Source organism: Trachypithecus francoisi, unplaced genomic scaffold (assembly GCF_009764315.1).
Source record: "Trachypithecus francoisi isolate TF-2019V2 unplaced genomic scaffold, Tfra_2.0 Lachesis_group0, whole genome shotgun sequence".
NCBI lineage: Eukaryota > Metazoa > Chordata > Mammalia > Primates > Cercopithecidae > Trachypithecus > Trachypithecus francoisi.
The window spans coordinates 55,228,381-55,252,167 of record NW_022681453.1 but is presented as its reverse complement, the minus strand read 5'-3'; the positions used below and the strand labels follow the sequence as shown (position 1 = coordinate 55,252,167).

Below are 23,787 nucleotides of genomic sequence, written 5' to 3'. Positions count from 1 at the left end.
AGATAGTTGCATAGTGTGCAGAAAAACCAAAAAACCACCTAAAGAAAATAGGAATACCACATGCCGTGCATCCACCCTCATCAGGGAGAGTAGAAAGGCCTATTGCCCTGTTGAGAGTCCGAACTGCTCCCCGAAAAGATATAGGTCTACCCCCCATGAGATGCTTTTTGGATTGCCTTATCTACATTCTACTACTGATCTTCCTACATTTGAAACAAAAGATCAGTTTCTTAGAAACTGTGTATTAGGTCTATCTTCTATCCTTTGCTCCCTCAGGACTCAAGGCCTCCTAGCACAAACTCCAACCCTTGAATTCCTCTTTCCCCCAGCTACCCTTCATCTTATTATTAATGTTACTAAGTCTAACTCACCTCAAACTATCACTTTCGATGCTCGTCTTGTTATATACCCTGTGGAAATCTGCAGGGTCAAAGACAACTGTACTTCAGAAAAGTATCTTTGTCCTTCCTGGTTCTCCTCAGACTGGAAATCCGTTAACTGGGATCAATTAGTCTGGGAAGATTTTAATGGAGATTCCGTTAATTGGGAATCTTGTCCTCCTAAAGCCGAGCATCAGCATCTCTGCCACAGTTGGTCCAATGTTCTATTGACCACCAAAAACCAGGGATGGATGGCCCCAACGAGTAGTTGTATATTCCTGAAACCATACATTTGTGTCACTAAAGGGAGTACTCCTCCCAATTGCCAATATAACCAGTGTAATCCTGTACCAATTTCCATTGCTATCCCAACTTTTCAAGGTTCTTACCCTTCCTTGCGCCGTTTTTATGGTATAGGAGCAGAAGTCTCAGGGACAGACCCTATAGAGTATTTCGAAATGCGCTTCATCGCTCCTCCACCTCCTTCATCCCCTTCTCCCTCTCCTCCTAAACCCTCTTCTAACCAAACCTTTTCTCGCTTCATACCCAATGATAAAACTAAAGTTGAAGATTTAAAGCAAACTCTAGCTATTGAAACAGGATATCAAGATCCAAATGCCTGGCTGGAATGGATTAAATATTCCATCTGCAAGCTAAATAAAAGCGACTGTTAGGCTTCTGTGACAGGTAGGCCAGAAACCCAAATTTACCCTTCCCACTTGGATGGTCATCTGACCAATGAGGCATGACCTGGATGATCGCTGTCTTCCAGAACCCCACAGCCTGGGGTAATGAGTCATGCAAGATCCTTCCACTGCTGTTCCGTTAAGACCAAGTTCCTCAAAAGCCCCCCGGGTCAGCCCCCGAGGGCCATCCAGCCTCCAGCCCCTGATGTTAACTTCACCTCTTGCCTTTCATGGCAGGCAAAGAAGTTAGCATTCCTTGGAGACTTAACAGGGTGCAGTGAAACCAAGCCTTTTCTTTTCTTTTTTTCTTTTTTTTTTTTTGCATATTTGTGATGATTCTTTTTTTAATTTTTTTTATTATACTTTAAGTTCTAGGGTACATGTGCATAACGTGCAGGTTTGTTACATATGTATACTTGTGCCATGTTGGTGTGCTGCACCCATCAACTCGTCAGCACCCATCAATTCATCATTTATATCAGGTATAAACCAAGCCTTTTCAAGAGCTTACCAATCAGTATGCCCTTGTTCATTCCTGAGCAGATGTGTGGTGGTATTGTGGAGGACTATTGCTGGGTACTCTGCCAAGTACCTGGAGCAGCACTTGTGCTCTAATTCAGTTGGCTATCCCTTTCACCTTGGCATTTCATTGACCAAGAAAGCTGAAGACAGAATATCATAAAAAGAAAGATGTCCCTCATGGATCCTTTGATCCTCATGCTATTATAGATGCTATCGGAGTACCACGAGGGGTACCAGATGAATTCAAAGCCCAAAATCAAACAGCTGCAGGATTCAAATTTATGTTGTTCTGGTGGTCAACTGTAAATAAGAATGTAGCTTGAATAAATTATATCTATTATAATCAACAACGCTTTGTTAATTTTACTAGAGTTGCAATTAAAGGAATAGCTGAACAATTAGGCCCTACCAGCCAAATGGCTTGCGAAAACAGAATAGCCCTTGACATGATATTAGCTGAAAAAGGCAGGATTTGTGTCATGATTGGAGTCCAATGTTGTACTTTTATTCCTAATAACACCGCCCCAATGGAACAAAAACAAAAGCCTTACAAATGGAAAGGAATTATGACCTCAATATTCACCTCCCTTATAATCGTTATACATGTGCTCATTCTTGTAGGATGCTGTATCGTACCCTATATTCGTGGTTTAGTGCAAAGACTTATAGAAACAGCACTCACAAAAACCTCCCTTAATTCACCCCCACCTTCTTCAGATAAACTCTCCCTTCTTGATGCCCAAGAAGAACAACAGAGCCTAGACATGCATAGGCATTTTGAAGAGGAAAAACTATAAAATCAAGAGGGGGAAATTGTCAGAGATAATAAATTCCTCTTCAAAAAGCTTTAGTTCCCTGTTCTTTGTTTCTTAAGACCAATTTCCTTGTACTTCCTTGTCTCCTAGTTACCTGTTCTGTAAACAACCTTCCCGCCTTTGCCATGCCCAGACAAGTCCAGATATGCCTTCCCACCTAGTAACAGACAGTCCCTCTTCTTTCCTGCCTAATAGACCCTATTCGATTTTAAACCTTAGCCAATCAAGTTAGCTTAGATTGTGAGGTCTAACCCCAGCCAACAGGGAAAGGACACAGCAGTGCTAGGAACTGAATCAGGGATAAAAACCCCTGCCCTACCCTGCTCAATGTGCTCTTGCAATCGTCAGTGGCACAAGCTGCACCCTTCTGCAGAAGTAAATTTGCCTTGCTGAGGAACTTTCTGCCTACATGCTGTTTTTCTTTGCAGCGCCAGGCACTTGTTTCTAACACTCTGCCTCCTGGGTTCAAGCAATTCTCCTGCCTCGGCCTCCCAAGTAGCTGGGATTACAGGCATGCACCACCACACCTGGCTAATTTCGTATTTTTAGTAGAGACGGGGTTTCACCATATTGGTTAGGCTGGTCTCGAACTCCTGACCTCAGTGATCCACCTGCCTCAGCCTCCCAAAGTACTAGGATTACAGGTGTGAGCCACTGCACCCATCCAAGAAAACATTTTTTAAAAATTATGTACACACTATTTATCACCTAACAATTGTATTTGACAGAAAATGATTCAAGCAATCCTCCCACCTCAGCCTCCTGAGTAGCTGGGGGGGACCACAGGCACGCACCACCATGCCTGGCTAATTTTTTGTATTTTCTGTAGACTGAAGGTCTCACTGTATTGCCCAGGCTGGTCTCAAACTCCTGGGCTCAAGCCATCTGCCCTCCTAAGCCTCCCAAAGTGCTGGGATTACAGATGTGTGAGTCACTGTGCCCAGCCATGATTTATTTTTATTTTTAAAAAAATATGTATTTTTCCTTTTTCTTTAAAGGAAGAAAAGTTATGACAGAATTGACATCACTGAACGAAAAATTACTGTAGCACTTTAAACATTTAGGGGTGAAATCTAACAATGTCTGCAATGTACTGTGAAATGAATAAAAAAATAGCTTGAATGGATAGTTCTGGTCAGTGAGATGACTAATGTAAGGTGCTTTTCCCTCCCTCAGGGACCTGCATTTTGAAAAATCTGGTCCCTGAGGTTTTCCTTGCATAAATTCCAAAGAAAAGTCAGATAATCTGGCCAAGAGTGTGGGAGATACTTGGGGACATGGATCCCATGTCACTGCATGCCACTCAGGAGACCCCGCTGGGTCTGAGGTGCCCTCTCTGAGGATAAAACCATGCCTATGGAAACAGTGCTGGACAGAGGGTGTGCTCTGGGCAGAGAGAATAAAAGCTAGAGGAACCACGTGAGATGAGGGTTTGTCTGCAAGGAAGTTGGTCACCCATAGGTCCTCCCTAGCTCTGTGTCCTCAGAGTAGCAGCCTAGAGAGAGCTCTGGAGGCAGGAGCTGAGTCCTCACGCATGCTCTCTGCTCTGCTGCTCACTGGGCTGTGTGAGTGGCTGTGAATGTATATGTGCATGTGTGTGTGTGTGAATGTCTGTGACTGTGTGCGAGAGTCTGTGTGTGTATGTGTCAGTGTAAGCGTGAATGTGAGTGTATGTGTGTAGGTGTGTATGTGGTTTTTGAGCACATGAGTGTATGTGTATGAGTGTGTATGAGTGTGAGTGGATATGTATATGTGAGTGTGTGTAAGTGTGTGTGTGTGTGTGAGCGTGTGCACCTTGAGTAAACAGCTTGGGGTGTTTTTTCACCTTTAAAGTAGGGAGAATAGTAAGCCTTCCTGCCTGGGCCATTGGGAGGATCAATTGAGACAGCAGAGTGGGAAAGTGCTGCGATTAATTGGTGAAAAGCAGAAATGGACCCTTCTTCTCTAAAAGTGTACAAGCAAACCATCATTTTTGAATTAGGGCGATGACTCCATTCTGAAACCATTAGATGGGGAGAGGCTTTTACTAGAGTGATTACAATCTAATCCCAACAGGTCCATGTGCCAGCAAACAACCCAGTGTTCCTTGCACATCCTGTGCCACCAACGAGAAAGCTGAAACAGTAAGGAGCCAAGCTCCAGGGCTGGCGCTTCTCACACATCAGTTACTAAATGCCCACAGGCCCAAGAGGAATATCTGATGATCCCCAAGGTGGAGAGGAGGAAACGGTCAGCTCAAGCTCAGGAGGTGAAGCAGCTTACTCAAGGTCACACAGCTGAGAAGTGGTTGCTAAATTAAGATTTGAACCTAGGTCTATGTAACTCAGGGTTTCTTTATTTTTTTTTTAGATGAAGTCTCATTCTGTCACCTAGACTGGAGTGCAGTGGCATGATCTTGGCTCACTGTAACCTCTGCCTCCTGGGTTCAAGTGATTCCCCTGCCTTGGCCTCTTGAGTGCCTGGGACTACAGGTGTGCACCACTATACCCGGCTAATTTTCATATTTTTAGTAGAGACGGGGTTTTGCTATGTTGGCCAGGCTGGTCTCAAACTCCAGGCCGCAAGTGATCCGCCTGCCTCCATCTCCCAAAGTGCTGGGATTACAGGCATGAGCCACCGCACCTGGCCCTAACTCAGGGTTTCTTAACCTTGGTCCTGCCATTGACATTTGGGCTGCATGACTCTTCATTGTGGGAAGCTGTCCTGTGCACTGGGTGATGACATTTATTTAGCATTATCCCTAGCCTCCACTCACTTGATGCCAGTAGCTACGAGTCCCCAGTCATGACAACCCAAAATGTTACCAGACACTGCCAGGTATCCCCTGGGGGTTAGAATCACTGATCTAACTGTGAAGAACATGCACCCTGAACTACTCCACTCCATTGCCAATCAAAGAGTGCAGCTTTCAGCTCAAAGTAAGGCAGAACTTTCTAAAAATAGATGTTATCCAACAATGCAACAAGTTACCTTGAGAAAGACAGTAAGCTCCCCAACATGGGAAGCATGCAAGAGGAGGCAACCTGGATCTGATTCCAAATTAGGAATACTCCAAACTTTCTCAAGGTCAATGCAATTATTTACCTAAATAAAACTTAGCAACGTTGGTTTTAGACAAAGCACCTACTACAGTGTCTGGCATACATAAGGTGCTCAATAGCAGTGCTTATGTTTTCTTCCATTTCTTGGTGAGCACCACCATCCTGTACCTGGCCCCATTCAGGATTAGAGGACTCATCCTTGACCTTTCCTAGTTTTTCACTGTGGTGGAAGCTGCTAATAATAGTCTCCTCTCATGTCTAAGACTAGAACTCTGCTTCTCAGCTGAGTATACAACTGCCTGGAATAGAAACTACATTTCCCAGACTCCTTTGTAGCTGGGTGTGACCATGTAACTAAATTCCAATGGGATGTAAATACAAGTGTTGTTTGCAACTTCCAGAAAACAGCCTTAAAATAAAGGTGTGTACTTTTCTTTGGCCTTTCATTCTTCTAGCTGGCTGGAATGTGGATATGATGAGTAGTACTTAAGCAGCCATCTTGGGGACCATAAGGAAAAGTCACACAATTAGGAAAGTGAAGCGGCCATCGGGACAGACTTGAGGTCCCTGATGATCATGGGGCTGCCATATCAACTAGGACTGCCCACCTCTGGACCTCACGTCTATTTCATGGAAGCCATTGTTAGCTAGTGTTTTCTATCACATACAGCCAAATCAAATCCTAATTGAAATACTATCCCTGACTTCCAGGAGTTGGTAAATTAGCATGCGAAGAAATACACAAGATAAACAGCATCAAAACAATTAAATTAAAAATCCTAGAATGCAGCTGGGACAAATATGGTGACTGAGGTAAGATCAAAGCAGGTAACTGGAAGCAGAGGGAAGAACTGCCTCTCTCAAGGCAGCATGAGGATGTCAGAAACGACATCAGAGAAGAAGTGATAGGCAAGCTAGGCTCTGAAGGATGGGTGGAAGTTCGCCAGCAGGAAGAAAGAGGTATTTAAGGCTCAGTAGAAGAAAGAACCAAAGTACACAACTGAGTTTGAGGAATTGGGAGGAGTCATTGGAAGTTCCTGGAGCACAGAATGACGAGTCTGGAAGTACACGTCAGGACCAAGGTGTAAGTAAGCTCCTTTACACGTTGATGCCATTCCCCTGCCTAGAACATTCTTTTGCCTTCAAACTCTTACTTCTTCCTTTCTCTTGGTATCCTCAACTTCTAACATGCCCTTCTTATATCAACTTTTTTTGTGGGATTATCATTCTTCAGCTGATTCTCTTCCAACTAAATGCGGAGCAACTCCAGGCCATGGGGGATGTCCACTATTTCTGCCTCTGAAGTGCAATACCATGGGGACGTGTCCCTCGCTGACAGCAGGGACCCTGCATTTTCGCTTGCCATCATTTCTCCTAAGCCTGGCACCAGTCTGGCACATGACAGGTGCTCAACAGAGGTTTACTGGATAAGCCCTAAAAAATGAGACCCGGGGTCGGACGCAGTGGCTCACACCTGTAATCCCAGCACTTTGGGAGGCCAAGGCAGGTGGATTGCCTGACGTCAGGAGTTCGAGACCAGCCTGGCCAACATAGCAAAATCCTGTCTCTACTAAAAATACAAAAATTAGCCAGGCATGGTGGCATGCACCTGTAGTCTCACCTACTGGGGAGGCTGAGGTAGGAGAATCGCGTGAATCCCGGAGGCAGAGGTTGCAGTGAGCCGAGATCATGCCACTGTACTTCAGCCTGGTTACAGAGCGAGACTCCACCTCAAAAAAACAAAAAACAAAAAACAGAGAGACCCAAACCAATACAGAGCAGCAGAAGCCAGCGTAGATGTACTAAGTGCAGAAAGTGTAGGCACAATTTTCAAAAGGAAGTTCCGACTTACAGAAGTTTGAAGTAGGATTTATCCCATTGACGAATACTGTTCCATACTTTTGGGTCCCACTTTTCTACTTTTCCCTGACCACTTTATAGTTAGAAATTCATCTCATGGTAATCTAACGCGTAAAGATGTATGCACAAAGATGCTCACTGCAACGTTACTTACGACAGGAAATGAAGGGAAATGAGCTGGCATTTGGGAACTAAATGCTTGGTCCAGCTGACTTCAAGAATGGAGCCGCGGACCTTCACGGTGAGTGCTACTGCTTTTTTTTTTTTTTTTTTTTTTTTGGGCGACTGACTTGCTCTTTTGCCCAGACTGGAGTGCAGTGTCGCAGTCTCGGCTACTGCAAGCTCCGCTTTCCATGTTCACGCCATTCTCCTGACTCAGCCTCCCTGAGTATCTGTGACTACAGGTACCTACAGGCACCCGTTACCACGGCCAGCTAATTTTCTGTATTTTTAGTAGAGACAGGTTTTCACCATGTTAGCCCGGATGGTTTTGATCTCCTGACCTGCCTGCCTCCGCCTCCCAAGTGCTGGGATTACAGGCATGAGCCACCGCGCCAGCCAACTGTTACAGCTCTTAAAGATGGCATGGACCCAAAGCAGCAGCAGCAGCAGCAGCAGCAACAGCAGCAGCAAGATTTATTGTTAAGAGCAAAAGAACTCTTCCACAGCCGAGAACTGGACCCAAGCAGATTCCCCCTGATCGGCTGCGGTGGCCCGCTTTTATTCCCTTATTTGTCCCCGCCCATGTTCCATTTTTGTCCTATCAGAGTGCCCTTTTTTCAGTCCTCCCTGCTATTGGCTACTTTTAGACTCCTGCCGATTGGTGCGTTTCAGAAAGCGCTGATTGGTGCATTTTACAATCTCCTTGCTAGCTACAGAGCAGTGTTGATTGGTGCATTTTACAATCCTCTGGTAAGACAGAAAACTTCTCCAAGTCCCCACTCCACCCAGGAAGTACAGCTGGCTTCACCTCTCAGTAGCTACAGAATAGAATATCATGGGGACATTGATAATAATTACGGAGCACCAGCAATGAAATGGGAAAATGCTTATGATGAAATTACATTTATAGAAGACGTGCTTTGTTTGCACAGGACAAAGTTAATTCTGTTAACTAACAGGCTTCTATCCAGGGTGAATCTTTGTTACATCAACCATGGTTTTCTCTGGGTACTGGATGATATTTATTATATTTGGTGTTTCTCAGGATTTCAACAATGAGATTGTCTTCATTTTATAATAGGGAAAATAAGAGCTAACTGCATTCATTTTGAAAAATACAAAATAAAATAGATTTCTTCAATAAAAAATAAAAATAAATGTTTTCCACATGCTTAGCACATCTTTTATTTTCTCTAGTACAAAGTGAGAGTTTGGGATTCTTTTCTTGATTCATTCTAAACTGCCTCACCTGCTACTCCCCGGTCCAAACTGCTCTATCCTCTTCCTCATTTGTGGGCTGGTTATTCTAGTCAAGTCAGTCAGAACATTAATTTCTTTGATCTAATTCTGAGAAAGAGGTGTCATGCATGAAGGTGCTCCAGTACTGCATAGTCTCATTAAGTCTGGCCAGGCCATAATTTCCATGAAACACCCAGGCTTATCAATGCCACTGGTTGTGATGAATAGAGCAGACTGCAAATAGCAAAATGCCATTATGGGCCTAGTATTACAGGAACCTGACTGACTTAGAATCTAGAGGAGTTCTGGCTTAAGAGTCAGCCTCTGGGTAAGATGCAAGAGGCAGATGACCTTGTGGGCAGGCAGAGGCCCCAGTGGGTTTTCCAGGGGTGAAGGTACACATGCAAAGAGTCTACAGAGTCAGAGAAGAAAAGCTACTAAGAACAGAGGACTGTGTGTGGAGCAAGAGGGAGTGGTAGGGACCGAGGCAACCTAGAGAGCCTGTTCTCTGCTTGAAGGGGCAGCTGCCACTCACGTGCCACCAACTGCTGCAGACTCAGATCTGCCTGTTTTTAAAAGGAAACTCAAAATCTGGGGTTTTTACATGAAATATTTTAGTTTTTAAATGCTGTCAATTATTCAGTTGAAATATTTCATTTGTCTTCTTGAACACTACACAGGGTAAAAAAAAAAAAAAAATTTTGCAAGCCCCCAGGTAGAAACCTCAAGCTGGTTCATAGGGCATGCAGAATGCTGAATATGAGATAATGACCCAGGAGTGGACACCTTTTGGGGTATTTGCCCAGCTCAAGTCAAGCCTCCTCTCTGAGAACCATCATTTCACCTAGGGTGGGCTCTGGCAGCCATAATTATACTATGTAACCCTGACCCCTGGGCACACGTGATTGAACCAGAAGTTGTCCTCTGACCCAGAACAGACCAGTCAGCCCAGTCCTCTCTTCTGGAACTCTGGGATTGGAGTTGTGCCATCAAGACAATCTGTTGGTCTCATATATCTGATATATATCTGATGTATCAAGAAGACAAATGAAACAATTGAATAATTGACAACATTTAAAAACTAAAAGATTTCATGCAAAAACTCCAGATTTTATAAGTGGGGGTAAGTGGGGGGTGGGGGGCTGCCACTGGGGGCAGGAGGGGGAGTGTTGCTCACGTCTGGGAATGCTAAAATAGAGGAGGGGATAGAAGAAGGCAGCAGACAAAATGCAATTAATTCATATGCTGGAACAACCGAGATCTACCAGCAGAAGGATGAATTTAGACCTTTCCCTCATATCATACACAAAAATTAGCTCATAATTGATGATAGTCCTAAATGTAAAAGCTAAATTTTTGTGACCTTGAGTTAGGCAAAGATTTCTTAGATACAGCACCAAAGGCATAAGGAATTTTTAAAAACTGCTAAATTGGACTTCATCAAGATGAAAAACTTTTGGGTTTCAAGAGGTACCACTAAGAAAATGAAAAGCTATGGAATGGAAGAAAATATTTATAGGTCATATATATGATATATCATATATCTGATATATCCAAAATATATAAAGAACTCTTCCAACTCAATCACAAGAAGATAAATAACCCAATTTATAAATAGGCAAAGGATTTATATAGACATTTCACCAAACAAGATCTAGGAATGGCTCAAAAGCACATGAAAGGATGTTCAACATCATTAGTCATTAGGGAAATGAAAAATCAAAACCACAGTGATATACCACTTCACATATACTAGGATGACTATAATTTAAAAAGAAGGACAATAACAAGTGGTGGTGAAGATGTGGAGAAATAAGAACTCTCAAACACTGCTGGTGGAAATGTGAAATGGTGTAGCTAATGTGAAAAGCAGTCTGACAGTTCTTCAAATGGTTAAACATGGTTACCATATGACTCAGTGATTGATTCCACACCTAGATATATACCCAAGAGAACTGATCATGTGACCACAGAAACACTTGTATGCAGATAGTCATAGCATTATTCATAACAACCAAAAAGTGGAAAAAACCCAAATGTTCATCAACTGGTGAATGGATTTTGATTAAAATGTGGTCTATTTGTCATTAGAAAGAAACAGTACTATTCCAAGCTACAACATGGAGGAACTGGAAAAACATCATGGTAGGTGAATGAAGTCAGACACAAAAGGCAACATATTGAATGATTCAATTTATATGAAATGTCCAGAACAGGCAAATTTATAGAGACAGAGAATAAATTAGTGGTTGCCTGGAGGGGGGAACAGGAAGGGATCTTTTGGAAAAGACAGAAATGTTCTAAAATTGGATTCTGATGATGATTATACAATTCTGTAAATTTACTAACTGAATATATGATAACTGAATTATATGATTCACTTAGAATGGGTGAATTTTATGATAGGAAAATTACACCTCAATCAAGTTGTTTTAAAATTTTTTCAGTGGATTAAGAAAGAGGCTGCTTTGGGTTCCAGATCTGTCTGTTTTTAAAATCCATTTCACTGCACCAGTGTTGGGAAACAGGATCAGTTATAAGATTCTCAGTATCATTTAAATGAAAACAAACTAGTTGCTTAGCAGAAGAACTGCTTTAACCAGAACCGAGATTTAGATAAAATAGATCTCATGGTTTCTTGTAAAAGGGGCAGTGAGATGTTATGCGTAACTTCTAAATTAGTCATCGGAAGTGGAAGGAGAGGAATGACTGAGCTACATCAAACCCTTTCCTCCTACACGTCTGTGATCTTCCCTCATTTTATAATTTGGTTTAAGAGACTGAAGTTGTTTATTTGTATACTCCCCACAACCTCCAGCCATGGTGTGAGAGGCTGGAATTTTTAAAGCTAAGTGCAGGAAAGGAAAGCTGAAGGATATTATCACTAAATGGAAAAAAAAAAAAAAAAAAAAGGCAGCATTAAAAGCCCAGCTCAATTATCTCTTACTTTCTAACCTCAAAAAGCAAGAGAGAGGCTGGGCGCGGTGGCTCACGCCTATAATCCCAGCACTTTGGGAGGCCGAGACGGGCAGATCACAAGGTAAGCAGTTTGAAACCACCCTGGCTAATATGGTGAAACTCCGTCTCTACTAAAAATACAAAAAAAAAAAAAAAAAGCTGGGCATGGTGGCACATGCCTGTAATCCCAACTACTCAGGAGGCTGAGGCAGGAGAATTGCTTAAACCTGAGAGGCAGAGGTTGCAGTGAGCCGAGATCATGCCACTGAACTCCAGCCTGGGCGACAGAGTGAGACTCTGTCTCAAAAATAAGAAGAAAAAGAAAAGTAATATTTTCATGATTGCATCAGGCTGGGAGATTTTCCATATTGCGTCATTTAATCCTCATCGTGCTGGCGATCTCACCAAAATAATTCTGCCCCCCATTTTAATGATGTGAAAACAGAGGCTTCTGTAGCTTTTAGGGCTTGGTGCCTGCACTAAGAGATTCCAGAGTGACTGAAGAGCAAGTTTCACTTAAAGGCCCAAGTGGCACCCATCTGCTAAGACCTTCCAGTGAACTTCACATATTCCCCTACCCCATCCTCTTTTTCATTGTGAAGAGAATAAAATAAATAAACACTTTGAATAAAGATTCCAGGGAATTGAAAACATGGACATCCGTGCTAGCATGAGAAAGGGATATAGTGAATACATCATCCTCTTTTTCACAGTGAAAACAGGAAAATAAACAAACGCTTTGAATAAAGATTCCAAGGAATTTGAAAATATGGATATCCGCGCTAACATGAGACAAGGACACGGTAATTACACTACCAAACCCAGCACACACACAAGTATCATTTCAGGACATGATGAATAATGTTTTCATTTTGCTCCGAATCCTTGAAGACTAAACTCTGAGCAATATACTTTCAAAGACCAAAGTTATTCAGGCTGTTCTCTTCTTGAGGAAGAAAAAAGTGATTGACGATATTGAACTAAATAAAAGAGCTGGCAGGAGCAAAAGAGAGGCAGATGCGGCATTTATAAGAGAGAGCTCCCAGGTGATTAGGAGTTCCTGTAACTTTCGTCTCTTTCAGTCAAGTGACCTGAAGGACACCTGCCTGCAGCTGCCACCTCATCCCACACCTGGGGCTCTTTAGCACCACCTGCTGGTCAAGCCCTCTTGCTGGTTCTGGGGCCAGGCTATTTATACATATGGGTTATTTATATATAGAAGTTATTTATATATAGGGCATAGATGAGTGTGACTCGATCTGGTTCCTAGTTCTATTCTGATATTCACAGATGATTCATTTATTCATTCATCTATTTATCCATTCATTCTCCCTTCCGTCAGACCACCCACAAAATCTTCACTGATGAATATTCTTGCCAGGTACAAATATTATGATAGCCAAGGGATGAACACAGTTCCTATTCTCATGCAGAGTTTTGTTTTTTTTTTTTTTTTTTTTTTTTTGAGACGGAGTCTCGCTCTCTCACCCAGACTGGAGTGCAATGGCATGATCTCAGCTCACTGCAAACTCTGCCTCCCAGGTTCAAGTGATTCTCCTGCCTCAGTCTCCCAGGTTGCTGGGATTACAGGCGCCTGCCACCACATCTGGCTAATTTTTATGTTTTTAGTAGAGATGGGGTTTTACCATAGTGGTCAGGCTGGTCTCAAACTCCTGACCTCAAATGATCCACTTGCCTCAGTCTCCCAAAGTGCTGGGATTACAGGCGTGAGCCACTGTGTCAAAAGCTTTTAAAACATATTGAGATGTCTTCTTTCAGGAAGAATGAGTAGAGGCACTTTTCTCTATTCTGCTAAGTACAACCAAAACTCTGGATGTTACATTTAAAGCAAATACAAGAAGACTCTGACAGGTGGAGAGGCAAAGGCAAAGCAGTGAGGAACATTGGGACTCAATGAATGACACTGTGATGAGTTCCCCGGGCTTTTGTTTGGCCACATACATCAGAGAGTTTAAGCTGAAGAAGCTGGCAGCTCAGAAATGGCAATCGGCACAGGCAAAACAAAAGCCTGCTGTGTCTAGCCAAAGGACTGGGAAAGGGGCTGCCTAGCAAAATAGAAAACTTTTACACAACACCTGCTCTATTTCAGCCAAACACCATAGAAAACCACTGTGCCCCATTCCTGTCCTAGCCAGATGAGGCGAAGGAGGGAGGGAAGCCAAGACTTGCACCCTTGTCAAGCTGTAATGAAGTGACTCAGCTCTCCCTGCTGGGGTGGTGTCCCCGCCATTCCTAGCAGGGAGCTGGGACTTGCATCCTGTCAGGTGGTGACAAGCCCTGCACCCACTCCCACGGTGTCAGTAGGGGTGCATGGGGAGCAGTGAGGAGGCACTCTCATCCCTCCCAGCTGGGGACTTATCTTCAGTGGCCTAGTGGGGAGATGGAGCTCCCATATCTGCTCAGCAATAATGAGGAACCCACACCCTTCAGGTGTTAAGAGAAGCTAAGTGGGGAGCCAGGACATCTACCTTCACCTGGAAGTAATGAGGCAGCACACTCTCCCCTTGTGTCCTCCGGCTTCCCCTGCTACGGCAGTGTCAGTCAAAACCAGATAAATCAGGAGATTTAAATATGATCCTAGGTCTCATAATACCTAAAATTTCCGTATTTCAATTGAAAATCATTCTTCACATCAAAAAATGAGAAGGGAATTCAAATAGGATTTTTTTTTTTTTTTGTGAGACAGAGTCTCACTCTGTCGCCCAGGCTGGAGTGCAGTGGTGTGATCTCGGCTCACTGCAACCTCTGCCTCCCGGGTTCAAGCCATTCTCCTGCCTCAGCCTCCCAAGTAGCTGGGACTACAGGTGCATGCCACCATGGCTGGCTAATTTTTTGCATTTTTAGTAAAGATGGGGTTTCACCGTGTTAGCCAGGATGGTCTCGATCTCCTGACCTCCTGATCTGCCTGCCTCAGCCTCCCACAATGCTGGGATTACAGGCGTGAGCCACCACACCTGGCCCAAATAGGATTTTTAAAAAGCAATCATACTATCCGGGCACGGTGGCTCACGAATGGTGTGAACCTGGGAGGCAGAGCTTGCAGTGAGCCGAGATTGCACAACTGCACTCCAGCCTGGGCGACAGAATGAGACTCCATCTCAAAGAAAGAAAAAAAGCAATCATACTTTGGAAGGCTGAGGCAGGAGAATCCCTTCAGCCCAGGAATTTGAGAGCAATCTGGGGAACATACCAAGACCCCATCTATACAAAAATTTTTTAAAAAATTAACCAGGCATGGTGATATGCATCTGCAGTCCCCGCTACTTGGGAGGCTGAGGCAGCAGGATTGCTTAAACCAGGAGTTTGAGGCTGCAGTGAGCTATGATCATGCCACTCTATTCCAGCCTGGGAAACAGAGCAAGACTCTGTCTTTAAAAAATAAATAAATAAAATAAAAATAAAGATAAATTAAAAAATGAATAAATAAAGCAATTAATAGATACCATGACGACAGAAGTGTTAGAATTATCTGACAAAACATTTAAAGTAATCATCATAAAAATGCTTCAACATGCAAATGTGAACACACTTGAGACAAATTAAAAAAAAAAGTATCAGCAAAGAAATAGAAAATATAAAGAAGAACCAATGGAAATTTAGAATGGAAATAATAGTTGAAATAAGAACCCAGAGGTGCCCGCCCTGCCTGAGGAGAGAGAGGTCATGGCATGAAGCTGCAGCTGCTGCCGCTTCTGCAAGGTCTCAGGGCTGGGCTGCAGCCATGTCCTACTGCTGGCAGGATGGGAATGATCAAATCATATTTGTAACCAAAGAAGACCATGAAACTTCAAGCAATGCAGAATCGGTGGCTGATGAACCCAATGATCCATACGAGGAGCATGGATAGATACTGCCAATGGAGACATTAACTGGAACTGCCCATGCCTTGGGCGAATGGCCAGCGGCCCCTGTGGGGAACAGTTCAAGTCAGCCTTTTCCTGCTTCCACTATAGCATGGAGGAGATCAAGGGGTCAGACTGTGTAGACCGGTTCCAGGCCATGCAGGAATGCATGCAGAAATACCCAGACCTCTATCCCTAACAGGATGAGGATGAGGAAGAGGAAAGGGAGAAGCAGCCAGCAGAACAAGCAGAAGAAACAGCTCCCACTGAGGCCACTGCAACCAAAGAAGAGGAGGGGTCAAGTTAATGAAGGCCACAAGGCACTGGGCTCCAGTCCTTTTCGAGTGGACCTTTTGCAAAAGGCCTTGTCGTCACCTTCCAAGAAAGTGTCTTTCCCTCTGTTGTCCTGTGCACTGTAATACACAAAATAACTTATTTTGATGATCAGGGGTCTTGACCTCTTGACATACACACTGAAAAAAAATGGGGGTTGTATGTATGTGTGTCCTACCCAAACCTGTAGCTGCCACTTTTGAATCCTCTTCTCAGATTGCCCTGAATTTTGCCACTTTGAAATCATGTGCTGAATAAGCTCAGCAACTAAAAACCGCTACCCAGGAAGGTTTCTTGTGAGTGAGCTGATTTATTCTGATTCATTATATTCCTTTTAGTAGATTTTGTACCCCTTGGGGAAATAATACAAGTAATAGAAACAAAAACATCTTCTCTTAAAAATGCTGGGGTGGGGCCATATCTACTAGCAGAGGCCAGATGGTCAGATACGATTTCTGCAAACCCATCTTGACCTTGAGTATGTGACTGGGTACTGCACTTCATTCCTGATACATTTTGGTTTCCATGTTGGTGTGGAGCTCCTGGTTTTCTGTGTTTGGACGGTGAAGATTTGGACCCTCGCATTCACAGTCCCTTTCTAAGTGAAGGGAGAGACTGGCTTGGCTGTTCCTTGTTATTCCGAAAGCCCTGGTTTGGGGCCCATGTTCACACTGGCTCTCAGTCTGGCCAGGTGCAATGTTCTTGAGAGGTGGGGACCTAATTATTACCAGAGCAGCAGCAAGAGAGGGAACATTGTGAATTAAATATTCAATTAAAAGGAAACATGATTTCTACCTGAAAAAAAAAAGAACCCAATTGATGGGCTTAAAGAGGGCAGGAATAGAGGAAAGAATCAGTAAACTGGAAGATAAAACAATAGAAATTCCCAAATCTGAACATCAGAGGGAAAACAGACTAACAAATAAATAAACAAACAAACAGAACTCCAGGGTCCTGTGGGACTATAACAAAAGATCTAACATTCATATAATCATAGTCCCAGAAGGAGATGAGAAAAAGGGTGGCAATGATAATGTGCTTTGAGAGATAATGGCTGAAAACGTCCCAAATTTGGCAAGAGACCTAACTCTACAGAATCAAGAAGCTGTTAACCAAACAGGATAAGCCCCCCAAATATACACCAAAACACATAATAATTAAGCTCCTGAAAATGAAAGACAAAAAATGTTGAAAGTGTCAGAGAAAAACACCTTACCATAATGGGAATGATAGCAGATTTCTCACAGAAAACATAGAGACAGGAAAATGGCATTATATTTTTCAGATGCTGTAAGAAAAGAACTGTCAGCCCAGAATCTTCTACTCAGTAAAAATATCTACAAGGAAAAAAAGGAAAACAACACATTCTCAGATGAACTTGTACAGGACTGTGTGCTGAAAACTACAACATGCTGATGAAATAAATCAAAGATGTAAATAAATGGAGAGTGTTTATGGATCGCAAGTCTCAACAGAGTAAATATGTCAATTCTTCCCAAATTAATATACAGATTTAATTCAATTCCTATCAAAATATCAGCAAGATGTCTTACAGATATAGACAAGACTCTTCTAAAATGTATAGGGAAAAGTGAAGAAACTAGAACAACTCAAATAATTTTGAGAAAAAGAGAATAAAATGGGAGAAATCGACCTACCCAATTTCAAAACTACTATACATTAATAGCTACACTAATCAAGACTTTGTGGTATTGGCAAAGGAGTAGACACATAAATTAGTAGAATAGAACAGAGAGTCAAGAAATAGAAATAGAACCACACAAATATTCTCAGGTGATTTTTGACAAAGGCGCAAAATTAAAGCATTTTCAACAAATGGTGCTGGCACAATTGGACGTCATAGGCAAAAACTGAACAACAACCTAAACCTCATGTCTTATAAAAAAGTTAACTCAGGCTGGGCACGGTGGTGGCTCATGCCTGTAATCCTAGCACTCTGGGAGGCCGAGGCAGGCAGATCATGAGGTCAAGGGATTGAGACCATCCTGGCCAACATGGTGAAACCCTGTCTCTACTAAAAATATAGAATCTTTTGAACCCGGGAGGCAGGGATTGCAGTGAGCGAAGATCGCACCTCTTCACTCCAGCCTGCTGACAGAGCGAGAGTCCGTCTAAAAAACAAACAAAAAATTAACTCAAAATGCTCCACAGACCAAAAAATTAACTCAAAATTCTCCACAGACCATTAAATGTAAAATGTAAAACTACAAAACTTGTAGAAAAACACATTAGAAGAAATCTTCAGGATCCACAGCTAAGCTAAAAGTTCTTAGACTTGTGACTAAAAACATGATCCACAAAAAGAAAAAACAATAAATTGGACTCCATCAAAAGGAAAAATTTTGTTCTGTGAAAGACCTTGTTAAGAGGATAAAAAGACAAGGAGAAAATATTTGCCAGCCACATATCTTACAAAAGACTAGTATATAGAATATATAAAGAGCTCTCAAAACTCAACAGTAAAAAGCAGACAATCCAATGAGAAAATGGGCAAATGACATGAAGAAACATTTCATCATCAAATAGATGATACAGATGGCCCATCCACCTGTGAAAAGATGTTCAATATTACTAGCCATCAGAAAAGTACAAATCAAAACCACAATGAGATATCACTGCACAGCCATCAGAATGGCTAAAATGAAAGAGAGTGGCAACACCAAATGCTGATGAAGACTGCAGAGAAACTGTATCACTCATATATTTCTGGTGGGAATGTAAAATGATACAACCATTCTGGAAGAGTATGGCGGTTTCTTAAAATACTAAACATGTAACTACCATAAACTTGAGTAATTGCACTCCTGGACATTTATCCCAAAGAAACTAAAACTTATTTAGCTACAAAAAACCTGAACACGAATGCTTATAGCAGCTTTATTCATAATAGCTCAACACTGGAAACAACCAGATACCCTTTGATAGGTGAATGAGAAACCAACTGTGGAATACTACACAATAGTAAAAAGGAATGCACTAGTGCTATTCCCAACAACTTGGATGAGTCTCCAGAGAATTATGTGAAGTGAAAGCAGTCCCAAAAGGTTACTAACCGTATGACATTTATATAACATTCCTGAAATGACACAATTATAGAAATGGAGAATGGATTAGTGGTTGCCAGGGGTTAGGGATGGGGGAGGTGAGAAGGAAAGGGGATGTGGCTATAGAAAGGCAACGTTGGTGATGGAACTCTTCTGTACTTGATTGTCTTTACGTCAATGGCGGTTGTGATATTTTACTACAGTTTTGCAATATGCTGCCACTGGAGGAAATTGAGTAAAGTGTATGCAGGATTGCTCTATGTTATTTCCTACAACTGAGTGTTCCTAAAAGGCTTACTGTAAAAAAACTCTTACTGATACGTTGGCCGCACTCCCAGACTCCCAGCCACTATGGTTTGAAGGTCCCCAGGTGATCCAGTGTGCAGCCAGGATTAAAAAAAAACCACTGGTCTAGGACAGTGCTTCCTAAACCTTCAAATGCAAATACATTTTCTGACAGTCTCGTTAAAATGGTTCAGGAGGTCTGAGGTAGGGCCAGAGATTCTGCATCAACAAGCTCCGAGGTGATGCCCATGCTGTTGGCCCACGAACCTCACTTTGAGTAGTAAGGGTTTTTACACTGTGGTTCCATCCAGGTTGGGTTCATAAGAATTATCAGAGCAACTGTGAAATATATCGTACACTGGGATCCGGCTAAGTCGATTCAGTAGGATCCAGTAGGTCTGGACTGGCGCCGATGACTCTTGGGGATAGATGTCTGGGTATTTCTGCATGCATTCCTGCATGGCCCGGAACCGGTCTACACAGTCTGACCCCTTGATCTCCTCCATGCTATAGTGGAAGCAGGAAAAGGCTGACTTGAACTGTTCCCCACAGGGGCTGCTGGCCATTCCCCCAAGGCATAGGCAATTCCAGTCAATGTCTAAACTAAGGTTTAGGTGTTTTTTAATAGCTCCCCTGGTGAATGTGGTGCCCAGCCAGGTTTAGGATCCAGCAGCAAGCTGCCTCCTGCTCCTTGATTCCTGTGTATGAGCTCATCTTGGCACCCAAGGCCAATAATGGAATTTAAAAATCTTGTCTTCATGCCCAGTACTTTCACTGCCTTAGACCTGAGGTCAGGCCCTGGGACTTGGTCTCTCTCATCTGCCCCTGAACCTACCCAGTGGACTTCAGTCAGTGTCACCTCCCTAGAACATGCTCTGGTGTCTCCTGTCTGTCACTGGCCTTCTGGAGGCCAGCCGCCTACTCCTTTTGTTTATCCTTTGGAGGCTGCCTTGATCTAAGCTCAAGTTTGCTCTCACCAGGGATACTGCAACAGCCCCCTAACTGGCCAGCCCGCTTCCAATTTCACCCCCTGTAGTCCCTACCCGTGTCAACTGCAAGCAATCTTTCTAAATCCACATTTCTCTCCTTCAGTTACTTATTCCCATTATCATTTTTGCTGATCTGTCTTTCCTATACCACCATTTACTTTATATATAATTTAAATGGATCCACTTCTTTGCTGAAGTTTATTTCACTACCACATATGAAAAACCAGTTATCTTTTTTTGTTATCTATAGAACTTTCCATAGGCATAAATAAAATGACAGTAAAACAGTGTGATTTAATTCTAGTCAGATATTGTGAAGAAGGCTTAAAAGAGAAACCTTAGCAAGAGTAAGATAGGTGTTAAAAACCTCCCATCACTGGCCGGGCACAGTGGCTCACGCCTGTAATTCCAGCACTTTGGGAGGCCAAGGCAAGAGGATTACGAGGTCAGGAGATCGAGACCATCCTGGGTAACACGGTGAAACCCCGTCTCTACTAAAAATACAAAAAATTAGCCAGGCGTGGTGGCGGGCGCCTGTAGTCTCAACTACTCAGGAGGCTGAGGTAGGAGAACGGTGTGAACCCGGGAGGCCAAGCTTGCAGTGAGCTGAGATCATGCCACTAAACTCCAGCCTGAGTGACAGAGCGAGACTCTTGTCTCAAAATAAAAAAGTAAATAAATAAATAATAAAAACATCCCAACACCAAATTGAGACTCTCTTGGAGGTAATCAGAAGGACTTAAATATACAAGTAAGACTTGAAAATCAGTGAGTCAATATTAGTTAATGGTACATTTCTGTAACATTTACAGTCACTTCAGGTAACACCCAAGATGTGGTAAACACTGTTTTAAATCTTGTCATATATTGTTTTGCTTCTAAATGCCTTGAAGGAAAAGTTCAAACTCCTTAGGCTGTTGGTATGACATTTCCTTCATATTTTGAACCACAGCACTCCAGCAAAAATGAACTTGCTGTCCCCAAACTCCCCAGGTTCTTTCAGTTTTGGGGGGCTCTACACACAGGATTCTCTTCTCCAGGAAGAGGATGTGTCTTGCAGATTAGCATTTCATTTATGTTTACTATTGTCTCTTTATGGACCTATTTCAGAGCCCACCTGAAACAAAGTAGGTGAGAAGAATGAAAAGGACAAAGGAGAGGTGGAAAGGTTGATAAACAAGATGGGAAGAAAAAGGAAGGGAGGGAGGCAGAGGGAAGGAAAATATCAATGAACTTCTATTTATTCTACAAAGCCCATCTTAACTGTTCCTTCTTTTCTGAAGCTTTCCTATATCCCTTAGCCATATCTAAGCATTTCTTCTTCTGAGTTCCTACAGTATTGTCTCCATATCTCTATTAAGGCATTTAACACTATATTCTTTTTTTTTTTGAGACGGAGTCTCACTCTGTTGCCCAGGCTGGAGTGCAGTGACAAGATCTTGTCTCACTGCAACCTCCACCTCCTGGGTTCAAGTGATTCTCCTGCGTAGCCTCCTGAGTAGCTGGGACAATAGGCATGTGCCACCACAATTGGCTAATTTTTGCATTTTTTTAGTAGAGATGGGGTATTGCCATGTTGGCTGGGCTGGTTTCAAACTCCTGACCTGAGGTGATCCACCCACCTCAGCCTCCCAAAGTGTTGGAATTACAGGCGTGAGCCACTACGCCCGGTCCACTATATTCCATTGAATGAATTCAGGTGTCCTTCACTTAGACTTTGATCCCTACAAGGGCAGGACCACTTATATTTCCAGCACCTAGCCCAGTGGCTTTAAAACTTGGTTGCGCATTGGAATCATAATCAGAGCTTTAAAAAAATACTGATGCCGAGGACTCACCACTCCTGGACTGGATTCTGATGTAACTGGTCTGGGTGTGTCTGGGTTTCAGGATTAAAAAAAAAAATTTGTTGGAGACAGGTTCTCGTTCTGTTGCCCAGGCTGGAGTGCAGTGGCAAGATCATAGCTCACTGTGACCTTGAACTCCTGGCCTCAAGCAATTCTCCTGCCTTGGCCTCCCAAAGCACTAGGATTACAGGTAGGAGCCACTCTGCCTGGCCTGGATTTTTAAAACTCTCCAGATGGTTCCAATGCAACCAATATTGTGAATCACTTTCCTAACCAAAGCCAAATCATGGTAGGAGGAGGTCAGTAAGTGATGTGTAAGTAGATGCATCCTGTCTTTAACGCACCACAGTTCTGACCCAATATGACCGCATTCAGAGTTTCATGTGATGCTAATTCATTAATATATTCAGGAACTATTAATTAAACAATAATGTGGTACCAGGTATTATGCTAGGCCAAGCCACCAGAGATGGAAATGTGAGTAAGACTCCCAATTCTCCCCTTGTTTTTGATATGCCTCAGGGATGGCTGGGGCCTGTCCTAGTTCATCCAAGAACTTTCTGTCCTGCTGATTAATTGGCCAGCTCCTACAGCAATCATTTCCCTAGTGACTGACAGCAAATCTTACTTCTGGCTGGTGTCTCGGGCAAGTGTTATCTAAGGACAGACTCTATTTACTCTCCGAGAGAGGAAGTTCCCAGGGGGTGTGGGCAAGTCAAGAAACCACAAAGAAAGTGGTCTTGACTAGATCTCTCCAAGCACTCCAGAAGTGAAAGGGAGATGATGCTCAGGTGGAGACCAAAGTCCTGTGCAGCTCAGACAGGCCTCCTTATGGGTGTGTATCTACATAAAGAAAATGTAAGGCCAGGCGTGTTGGCTCACGCCTGTAATCCCAGCACTTTGGGAGGCTGAGGTGGGCAGATCACCTAGGTCAGGAGTTTGAGACTAGTTTGGCCAACATGGTGAAACCCTGTCTCTACTAAAAATACAAAAATTAGCCAGGCGTGGTGGCGGGCACTTGTAATCCCAGCAGCACTTTGGGAGGCCGAGGCAGGTGGATCACTTGAGGTCAGGAGTTGGAGACCAGCCTGGCCAACATGATGAAACCCCATCTCTACTAAAATTTTAAAAACAGCTGGGCTTCATGGTGGGTGCCTGTAATCCCACCTACTCAGGAGGCTGAAGCATGAGAATCGCTTGAACGTGGGAGGTGGAGGTTGCAGTGAGCCAAGATGGCACCACTGCACTCCAGCCTGGGTGACAGAGTGAGACTCAGCCTCAAAAACACACACACACACACACACACCAAAAGATACCAGAGGTAGACGGGATGCAAAACAGTCCAGGTTTATTTGGGTTGTTACCCTTGTATCACACATGTGGGGTCAGGAGGTTTCTGTATATTCTGACAACAGTGGCCAGCCATTAGAGTTTTGAGTAGGGGAATTGGATTTGTGGTTTTAGAAAGATCATTTGAGGGGCCGGGCGCGGTGGCTCAAGCCTGTAATCCCAGCACTTTGGGAGGCCGAGACGGGCGGATCACGAGGTCAGGAGATCGAGACCATCCTGGCTAACACGGTGAAACCCCATCTCTACTACAAATACAAAAACTAGCCGGGCGAAGTGGCGGGCGCCTGTAGTCCCAGCTACTCGGGAGGCTGAGGCAGGAGAATGGCATGAACCCGGGAGGCGGAGCTTGCAGTGAGCTGAGATCCGGCCACTGCACTCCAGTCCGGGCGACA

At 43.3% G+C, this 23,787-nt stretch overlaps 1 protein-coding gene and 1 pseudogene across 3 annotated transcripts in view; one reads left to right on the top strand and one right to left on the bottom strand.

The window, feature by feature from the left end:
• HRH1 (histamine receptor H1) overlaps positions 1 to 23,787 on the bottom strand; it is a 113,226-nt gene that overhangs the window by 12,523 nt on the left and 76,916 nt on the right. The window lies entirely within an intron of this gene.
• Positions 15,125 to 16,667, top strand: LOC117083255 (annotated as a pseudogene). The gene has a single exon (XR_004437016.1). The product of XR_004437016.1 is annotated as a mitochondrial intermembrane space import and assembly protein 40-like (transcript).